We start from the raw sequence: 11,220 nt of genomic DNA on the forward strand, positions 1-11,220 counted from the left end.
CAGTCTGTGGCTAAGCTCTCCACACAGTGTCAGCCACAGGGTACTAGATGTAACTCAGGAGCACGTGGAGAAACTGAGGACAGCATATCGTAAGTTAACTTGTCACCATGGTACAAACTATTCCCAAGGGCTCCACAGCATTCCATACTGAAACAGTTCAGGGAAGATGGACTGGGAAACAACATAAAAATATTTCCAAGAAGCACCCTGTATTCAGGATTGGCTAAGACTGATGAAAATTCTAGAACAGCAAAGAGAATTTGTCATATGCATGAGGAAAAAAGCTCCCTGAAGTAACATTTGCAGACTTGGCACTAACATTAATACACTAAGGCCTCAGAGAATATGTCTTAAAGCTGGGGACTGCTTAGGCACCTTGTTGTCACAAATTACTCCATTTTCTTCCTATTCCTTAACCTATGATGCAGTTTAGACTTACCAGTTTTTCTCTTAGAAAGTTTTGGTGCCTACTAAGGAATAGTAGACGAGCTGGTCACTGAGGTTGTCCAGGTCTTGTTCAGTCAGCTCAAGCTGGTTTGGCATATATCTGTCAACACTTTGGAGTAGAGCCTTCCAGAGCCTGCTAGAAATGGGCTATTGCTCTCTCCACTCTCTCTCACAGCAAAAAGTTATGGATTCTGGCTCTTCCTGAGGAAGAACAGAGAGGGCAGTGAGAAGCAAGGCAGGCAGTAGCTACCAGTACAGGAACACCACTGCACTGCAGTGCCCACTGAGAGGACAGGGCACAGCATCAACTATTATGATGCACAATTTAAATTATTAAGCCTGGCATTGTTTGACAGTTTGGGTCAAATCTGCAGTTTGAATTGAACTGTCTTGTCTAGGTCTCCCAAAGAAAGAAATCTCTGCTTTTACTTCTTTTGAGTAGTAATTGTGGGAGTGTCCTGGCTTGGGGTAGAACAGAAGTAGTTCTGTTCAATGATTTCACTTTTCAGCTAAATATCTAATTAAGTGCCCTGTCTGAAGTTAGCAGCATGCTCTCACACACTGCTTCAGGGAGTGAGAACAGCCCAAGTGTAGAGTTCCTACCAAGGACTGGGATTAGTGTTCCTGAATCCAGCTCCAGAACCCAGCTCCTGTCCCCAGTCCAGGCTGGGGCTTCTCCCCAGGGCTCCCCAGCATGTTGCCATGGGGGGAGCTGGGTTCAGTACTGACTTTGTACAGAATCCTACACATTCTCTTTTATTATTACTACTGTGAGTAGCAGTATTTTCATTAAAGCTCTTTCACTTTTCTAACCAATAAGTCTCTCTCCCTTATTCCCTTCCTCTTCCCCTTTGGGGGGTTAACAGAGAGCATCTTTTACACATCTAGGGGCAGCCCTGACCCCAAACTGTGACAGGGAGTTGCTAGATTTAATCACATTAGCCAAGGGAAGAAACGGAGTATTTGTGCTTCCATGCAACCAAGTGAACCTCCTGATGAGTGTCACCCGAGAGGTGAAGCCTGCACCATGCCATCCATACATTTTATGGCCTCTGCTCTGATTTTTTTTTTCTTTTCAGCAAAATTGGGAAGAATATTGGACTTCATTCACAGTATTCCCAGGCTGGAGGAGTAGCATGAATAAGGAACAACTACCTATGTCTTTCAGAGGACTACCAACCACTCACTGTAACCATCAAGCCCCAGAAGACCCACACAAGGAAAGGACTACTCTGACATATAGCTAAATTTATCTCACTGAAATTTGGTGGGGATGGAACATCCCACATCCCATGGATTTCTACATACTGCCATGGAAATTCAGCCTCCAAGGTCTTAGAAAAACATGTTTCAGAACAGAAGTATGCTTTCAAAATTGCACTCATAGAATCGTTTTTGTTGGAAGAGAACTTTAAGATTATCAAGTCCCACCATTAACCTATCACAGCCAAATCCACCAGTAACCTATGTCCCTAAGCACCACATCTACACATCTTTTAAATACCTCCAGGGATGGGGACTCCACCACTTCCCTGGGTGTCTGTTCCAGTACTTAACAACTCTGTGAATAAACGTTTCCAAATGTCCAATCTACAGCTCCCCAGTGCATCTTGAGGCCATGCCCCCCTTGTCTATCACCTGACACTTGGGCAAAGAGAGTGACCCTTACCTCACTAAAACCTCACTTCAGGTAGCACTAAGGTCTCTCTGAGCCTCTTTTTCTCCAGACTAAAAAGCCCCAGTTCCCTCATCTGCTTCTTGTCAGATTTGGTCTCTACACTCTTCAACAGCTTCTTTGCCCTGCCCTGGGCCCACCTGAGCACTTCCACGCCTTTCTTACAGTGAGGGGCCCGAAACTGGACACAGCACTCGAGGTGTGGCCTCACCAGTGCTGAGTACAGGGGACAATCCCCTGCCTAGTCCTGCTGGCCACACTGTTCCTGACACAAGCCAGGATGCTCTTGGCCTTCTTGGCCACCTGGGCACCCTGCTGGCTCATATTTAGCTGCTTGTCGATCCGTACCCCCAGGTCCCTTCCTGCTGGGCAGCTCTCCAGCCTCTCCCCCCAGCCTGGAGCGTTGCCTGGGGCTGTTGTGACCCAAGGGCAGGACCTGGCACTTGGCCTTGTCCAACCTCAGCCAGCTGAGCTCAGCCCATGGCTCCAGCCTGCCCAGACCCCTCTGCAGAGCCTCTCTATCCTCAGGCAGATCAACACTTCCACTCAGTTTGGTGTTGTCTGCAAACTTACTGAGGGCGCACTCAACCTCTTTGTCAGGATCACAAATGTATAGAGATATTAAAGAGAACAGGCCCAAATAGTCATGGGGAACACTACTTGTGACTGGCCGGGGGTCGGTTGGAACGCTGTGGGAAATGGTGTCAAAGGCTTTACTGGAGTCCAGGTAGACAACATCCACAGCCTGTCCCTCATCCATTAAGCAGGTCAGCATGTCACAGGAAGAGATCAGGTTAGTCAGGCAGGATCTGCTCCTCATGGACCCGTGCTGACCAGCCTGATGACTGTCCTGTACATGCGGCATGGTGGCACTCGGGACGATCTGCTCCGTAACCCCTCCAGCACCCAGGTCAAACTGACAGGCCTGTGATCCCACAGATACTCCTTCCAGCCCTTCTTCTGGATGGGGGCCACATCTGATAACCTCCAGTCAACTGGGACCTCCCTAGTTAGCCAGGACTGCTGATAAATACTGGAAAGTGGCTTGGTAAGCACTTCTGCCAGCTCCCTCAATAACCTTTGGGTGGATCCCATCCAGTCCTATAGACTTGTGTGCATCTAAGTGGTGTAGTAGGTCATTGACCATTTCCTCTTGGATTATGGAGGCTTCTTTCTGCTCCCCATCCCCATCTTCCAGCTCAGGAGACTAGCCACTCAGATAACAACTGGTCTGACAGAAGACTGAGAATTTCTTCTTTAGTAAGAAAAGAAGGAGTCCAGCATCTCAGTTTTTTCCTCATCTTTGGTCACTATGTCTCCCCCTGCATCCAACAGAGGATGGAGATTCCCCTTAGTCCTCTTTTTACTGTTAATGTACTTATAGAAACATTTGTTAATATTGCTACTGCTGTAAAAGGTAACAAGTTCTAGCTGGGCTTTGGCCTTTCTAATTATCTCCCTGCATAGTCTCACAGAATCTTCCTCTGTGTCCTGTCCCTTCTCCCATAGGCTTCCATAGACTTTCATTTTCTCCCAGGGTTCCAGCCAAAGGTCTCTGTTCAGCCAGGCCAGTCTTCTTGCCTGCCAGTTTGTCTGCTGGCACATGGGGATGGCCTGTTCCTTTGCCTTAAAGATCTCCCTCTTGAGGCATGAAGAACCATCCTGGACTTCTTTGCCCCTCCAGGACTGCCTCCCAAGGGACTCTGTCAATCAGACACAGCCCAAAGTCTGTCCTGTGGCCGTCAGAGGCAGCAGTTCTGCAGACCCCCCATGTGCTGCTATGACCTCTTGCAGCAGTTCTGCAGACCCCCCATGTGCTGCTATGGCCTCTTGCAGCAGTTCTTGGTCATATACCTTCAAATGCACTCAGTGCCTTAGCCAGTGAGGGGAGAGACTGAGATCCTGACAGGGTTCAGGAGCCACAGCTTTGCCCTTCATGAAAAGCCAGAAACAAATACACCCTCCTCCTGGAGTAGGTGGGGGGAAGACCAATAAAGATGTCAGAGACTAACGTGGTGCTAGACTGACATCTGTGATGTCAGGTGATGCTAACTGCAAAGACAAAAAAGAGCCCAAGAGTAAAGGTGCATGTGCATGAATCTGCTCCTTGGCACAGGCACAAATTGCAGAGGTGAGTGGAATACTTTAAAGAATTTCACCCTTTCCTGTGGGTCAAAAATTGCCCTCTATGAAGTCAAGGTACAAACTCACTCGATTTTTTTCAAGGACAGAAAACAAGAGATTGTGAAAAACACCAGGGTGCAAAACATACTGTGCAGAGGTATCTTCACAGTATGTCAGAGAGTATGTCAGAGATACTTCTGACTGCTATGTTTAAAGTAAAATGAGTTAGGAACTGCAGGACAGCCTCTCCCACTGAGTTACACAAATGCCAGAACCACAAACAGAAACAGGTGGTAGGCAGCAGACAGCTTGCAGCTCTTGTCAGAAAATGCAGAGTGCACTATAAAAATAACCCCCTCACTCCTTAAATAGGCTGTAGTTCATAGTTTATTTAGAGTGATGTATGTTTATTTCAGTCTGGAGCATCCTTATGTTGTTGGGGTGCAAGGGGTCATTTTCTTGTACATTTATGCTGTTAGTAACAGGCCTCCTTTGGCTTTCCAGGCTAATGCAGCTTTTTAATTTTCTATGAAATTGCATCCCCCTGAGGGAACTTCATACCAAGATTCAAAATCATGTTTTCCATTTTTATGCTCAGGGATCAAAGGAGAAGTTACAGAAACTAGAGTCATAAACATAGTACAGTAATTTACAGATTGGCTATAAAATGGAAATGATAATGACTGAGAGCCAGGAAACCAGAGGTCTTCCAGCTTGGACCTGCTCTTGGGTCATCTCACTCGCCAGAGTAGAGGAAATTTGTGTTTGACTTCATGCTCACGACATCCACAGCAGTGTAAGTTAGATCGTGCTGCACCGTGGAAAAACGTGTAAGACTTTTCTAAAAATCAAGTCACGAATGAATCATGGAATTAATCTGTCATTTTTTCCAAGCCCTTGCTCACAGCAGTCAGCTACAGCAGGTTGCCCTGGGCCTTGTCCAATTAGATTTTGAAAGTCTCCAAAGACAAAGGCTCCACAGCCTCCCTGGGCAACCTGTTCTAGTGTTTGGCCATCCACACAGTAAAAAAGTTTTTTTCTTAAGTTTAGGTGGCATTTCCTGTATTTCCATTTGTGCCCGTTGCTGTTTGTCCTGACACCTGGCAGCACTGGTGCTCCCTCCAGCCAAGCACCTGCAGACATTGATAAAATCACCCTCTGAGCCTTCTCTTCTTGGGGCTAGAGTCCCAGCTCTCCCAATCCCACAGCCAGCCCAGTGGCAGTTTGCTGGATTCACTGCAGTACACCCACGTGCTCTGTTGGGAAGCCCAGAACAAAGCTGCAGCCTGCGTGCCGAGGGGAAGGGGAAGGTGGGAGGGGATCCTTCCCCTCCCTCCTTCCTCAAGCCTGCCAGAAACAATCCCGACTGTGAGTGGCCTTGCAGTGACAATGGCCAACTCCCCCTCTTCTCAGGGATGCCACCCATCATGTTCCATAGGCCTAGAGTCACAGAATATCCCAGGATGGAAGAGACCCATAAGGATCGAGCTCAGTTCCCTGCTCCTTGCAGGACTACCTGAAGCTGAGCAGTATGAGTAGGAGCTCTATCCAGATACTCCTTGAGCCCTAACAGCATGGGTGCTGTGACCACAGCCCTGGGGAACCTGTTCCAGTGACCAGACATGCTCCTAATGAAGAACCTTTTGCTAATGTCCAGTCTGAACTCTCCCTAACACAGGGTCATTTCATTGCCTTGTGTTCTGTCACTTGTCAGCACAGGGAGGACATCAGCACCACCACGCTCCACTGCCCACCCTGAGGAAGGTGTAGACTGCAATGAGGTCATCCCTCAGCCTTCTCTTCTGCAAGCTGAACAAACCACATGACCTCAGCTGCTCCTCATAAGTCTTGCTCTTGAGGGCTTTCACCATCTCGGTCACCCTCCTCTGGACACACTCTGATGTCTGATGGCCTTACACTGAGGGGCTAAGGCTGCACAGCGGCTGCGGTGGCACGAGCGCCTCGCTCCATCAGCTGTGCAGTGCCTGATGCCCGGGGGGCTGCCAGAGCACACTGCTGACCCACGTCCAGCCTGCCATCAGCACAGACCCCCAGCTCTCTCTGGAATAGAGACTCTGGACTGGATTGCCCAGAGGGGTTGTGGGTGCCCCTCTCTGGGGATGTTCGAGGCCAGGTTGGGTGAGGCCTTGAGCAACCTGGTCTGGTTGAGAGGTGTCCCTGCCCATGGCAGGGAGGATGATCTCTGGGGTCCCTTCCAACCTAAGCCATTCTATGATTCTATGAGACTCTTTCTGCAGGGCTGCTCTCCAGCCTTTTATCTCCCAGCTTGTACATACAACCAGAATTACCCTGTTCCAGGGGGAAATTGGGCAGCTCTTGTTAAATTCCATATGGTTGGTGACTGCCCAGCTCTCTAGTGTATCCAGACTCTCTACGCTTGAGAGAGCCCACAGCTCCTCACAGTGCAGGATCATCAGCAAAACTGCTTATTGTACACTCAGTTCCTGCATCCAGATAATTTATAAAACTAGTAAGGGACACTGGCCTTAAAACTGAGCCTTAAGGAACCTCTGTCCTGGTTTGGGGTAGAGCTGGTTCTGCTCAATGATTTTACTTTTTAGCTAAAGCTCTTCCAATTAACTGCTCTGTCTGAAGTCAGCAGCGTTTCCATAAACTGTCTGGCTGCAGCAGTGGTAAGATTCCATGTTTAGAGTTACTGCTGGTTCTGGGGGCTGCCCTGACCCCAGACCACAGCAACCTCACCGTGTCACTATAGTCCATGTCCCTGCTGGTGAGCCCATCAGCAATGTTATCTCCGCTTCTCCTTTTGCCATTGACACATCTTTAAAAGCCCTTTTTGTTGTCCTTCACAGTGCTGGCCAGACTGAACTCTGTTCAAGCTTTGGCCTTGTGAATTTTCTCCCTGCAGTGGCAAACAGCATCTCTGTAGTTCTCCCATGTTGCCTCTTCTTGCTTCCAGTGTCCATACACTTCCCTTTTTTGCCCGAGTTCCAGAAGAGGATCTCTGCTCAGCCACGTCTGACTCGCCTGACTTCCCACACCTTGCAACTGCTTCTGCACTCTTAAGAGATGGCTCTTAAAAAGTGACCAGCATTCATGGACCCAAATGCAGATCCCCAGGGGATCTTACTAACTAGCTCCTTCAGCCCCAAAGTGTGCACTCCCCACACCCAGGGCCGAACAAAAACCCAAGAAAAGTATTTCCTTCTATATAGCCAGCACTAACTTTGTTTTTCTTAAACCATGGGTAGTTCAGCATTGGCACATGCTTAATTGGAGCTGTTGCATAAATTGGCACTTTTTCCAGTAAGGCAACAGCAGCTCAGTAGTAAAGCACCAATTAACAGCTAGATTTGTGTAAATCAGGGGTTTACAAAGCAAGAAGACTCAAGATCTATGTTGTTTATTTTCCCTGTCACTCAGAAGACAGTCTCCATTCGCCCCAGTTGTAGCTTAGAGCCTTCTGCCTCTTATGGCTTTAAAGGAAACCAATCTACAGTGACCTATATCTTCCTCCTTAATACTGACAGTACATCCCTTGTGCATGCTCATGTCTATTGTGCTCTTTCAATCCCTTTCCCCCAGGGCTAAGCAAATCCACTTCTGAAATACTAAACCCCGCAACATTCCCATGAGAACATTCAAATCAGTTCTTCATGTTGATTTTTTTTTCCTGTCACATTTTACAGCCACTCTTCATAGTTCTCAAACTGAAGAGTATTACCATTTAATTTTTATTTTAAAAGAAAGACACAGTTTTGGCAAATTTCACTGTAAGAACGTGGAACCAACTGTGCAGTAGATGGACTGCTCCTCTCGGTCTGTGCCATGATACACTTCTAATTTTGCTCAATATTCCACAGCTTGTTGAACCATAAACCAGTCCTAAAAACATACTGCCACCAAAAATCTTGATCTACTTTCCAAAGGGGGAGGTATCCTGGATCAAATCCAGCATTAGTTACCTACTGCCTTGCCGATTTCCTAGTTCTGCTGAGAGGGTGAATTTGTGTTTCTGCCCCCAGCCCGGCAGTCTGTGAGAGCTGCTCCAGCCCAGCCCAGCCGCAGCAGCGGTGCCGGGCGCTCCCTTAGCCACAGCTCCTCCACGCAGGGCTCCTCTCCTTGTGTGAACAGTCAGCATTATACAGAGAACTCTGATGCAATTCTCATAAACAGTGCTGAACACAATCCAGTGAAGGATTTTGTGCATCAAAGGAAAACTTCAGAAACTCACCAGCCTGTAACAGATACCTGCCTTTTACAGAGAGAGAACGAGTCTGCCCTGTGGAGCTGGAAGTGGCTGTTATTTGCCACTCCAACAGCTAAAGGCCAAGAAAAATGGAGATCAATTGCAGCAACTAGTGTATGCACACAACGAGAAACATTTCCTGTCCAGAAAGCAATTGCTCCATAGAGCAGAAGGATTTAGAGTTCACAAGTTCATCTGAGTCATTAACATAAACCAGAATATTTTTTCTTCTTTCATCACACTGGAGTGAAGAAGTAAGTACAGTAAAATTGAGATCACTCACTTGTCATGGAAGAGATGGAAAGACAAGATCCATGCAATGTGACTGGGGTGGGGATCCTCCAGGAAGCATGTTGGCTCCAGGAGAAGCAGACAGCAATACTGTGCATCCCCATGCTCCTTACAGCAGTGCTTGGGAGAGGTGCTGTAGCTGTCTCTCACTTCTGACATTTCTGTACCATTTGTGTGCCATTTCTGTAACTCTGTCCTCAACACGAAGTGCCAAAAGAAACAAAAATTTGACTACAGGTCCCCTGACTCTCTATGCAATACTCTATCTATCTCTTCAGGAATACACAAGGTTGCTGAACATTCAGGAAGATCATCAGTGTGAAACTGAATTTTAAAAATTTAAAGAACAGATTTAAAGCAGTAATATTTTTATGTTCTCTCCCCTTCTTGCTGCCACTCCCCAGCCCCAGTATACATGAACAGATATGCACTATTTTACTAATGTAACCATTTTTCTCCCATTTACCTTTCTTTCCCAGATTTTCCACCTCTTGTCCTTGCCTTATCCCATTGCTTTGGGTCATATTATACTAAAAGAAAAGAAAAAATAAAAATACTGTCTGGAGCTGCTGTTTAAGTCATTCTCATATATAGCCAGTAATTAGTTCACAGTACTCTGTCAGGGATACAGTATTCTCAACAATTAACACCAAATCTATGATGTGTACAGCCACCTCTTTTATAGAAGAAAAGTATTTTACAAGTAATTCCACCAGTTAATACATAGATATTAGCACAGGGCATCCAATATATCCAATCATCCTTTGGAAGACTAATTTGCAGCAACTGTTCTCAGTTGGGATTACTTTCTTAGGCAGCCTTCACAGGCTCAAAGGTAGATATTGATGGGGGAAAAAACTCACACCTACTGGCTACTTGGTCACTACCAGGCCTGCAGGCTGAAGGCCACTCAAGCCAGTCAGCTGGATTAGCATCTTCCAGACCACTCAAGCCAGTCAGCTGGACTAGCAGCTCCCAAAGGGCACCTGGGGGATGCTGACCACGCTCAGCTGGCAGCTGCACACCACGTGTTGCAAACAGAAAAGGAGAAATGGGAAGCGAGGCATAGAAAGGTGAGTAGGTAGCTTGAAGGACAAGCACACTGGGTAGCTACTGCTCCAATTCCTGTGCCTTGAGCCCCATACAAAGCTCCTGCAACTACTGTGGTCTGTGTGCATGTTTTAGGTAACTAGGTGATCCTTCCTTTAAGGACTCCTTTAAATTAAAACCCTACTGTGACTACAGGAGTGGTGATGTAATCACAGATGAGGACAGCTGCTGCTCTTCAAGTCTTTTCTGCCTGCTTTAGCCTGATGGAATTCTGACAAAGTTTGAGGTGCCAAATTTTCATTACAGCTGACATTGGTTCATGCAAAATGTGCCATAAATTGGAGCTACTTCCAAAACCACAAGACTGTCATTCCTGTTACATTTCTCCTGTGTGCCTTTGTCAACAGCAGACAGCTGTACTGCAGCCATGTGTTATCTGTGTTACAGACCAGAAACGAACAGCGAATGGCACTGCAACTAAGACAAACCATCCTTCCCACTCCAGATTAGTTTTTAACAAAAACCCAGATCTTATCTAGTTCAATTTACAACAATATTAATGTAAGCAGAGCATGGGAACAGAAAAAAGGAGGTGAGCAGGCTCAGGCCTTATGTTGCCTTGCGTTGTTCATGAAACAAGGACACAAGCCAGATTATTTACCACCTATGGTTGGTTTACATGGTCCATTGCTTTAGCAGTCCAAGGGAAAAAACCTGTATCAGTGGAGAACCTGGCTGAAGAGAAGAAAGTTAAGCTTTTTCCTTTTGTGGTCAACATGATTTTATTCCCTTTCAGTAGATGCCTTTTGGCAATTATTGGCTAGCAGATTTGTGCTGGTTTAAAAGTAAACTGGTGGGAGAAATGAATTTTGAGAGACCACAGGTCAGAGCTACAATTTACTAAAAGGATTACAACACATACAATGATGCACGGTCACAATACTGGCTTTGACCCACGAGGACAAAGTAGAACCCAGCACCCTGGGGCAGGAGCAGCACGGTGCCCGTTAGCTCCTGGGCTGGGCACTGCCTGGTTCCCCTGGGGGCAAAGCAGGAGGAGAGGAAACCTGCCAGTTGGGGTGATGGTCTCAGCTCTGTCGAAGGAGTGATGGCCGGGAGTGGCAGCCACAGTCCTGCTGGAGCTCTGCCCCCCCTCTGGATCCAATGAGCAGTCCCCAAGTCCCAAAATGAAGCTTATATCTCCCCAGGCTCAGTGGGAATGCCCAGAACCTCCCCCCAGGGTTGGAGTTTCACAATGGCTCGTTGAACTCTGTGGGTGGTGGGATATTTTGGGGTTCCCTGATGAGCTGGGCCACTGTCAGTGCAGCTGGGCCCATGGTGGTCCATGAGCAGAGGGGACTCCTCCCGCCGGGTGTGAGGGCGTGAACACATACCCGACGTC

This window comes from Merops nubicus, unplaced genomic scaffold (assembly GCF_000691845.1).
Source record: "Merops nubicus isolate BGI_N331 unplaced genomic scaffold, ASM69184v1 scaffold6195, whole genome shotgun sequence".
Taxonomy (NCBI): Eukaryota; Metazoa; Chordata; class Aves; order Coraciiformes; family Meropidae; genus Merops; species Merops nubicus.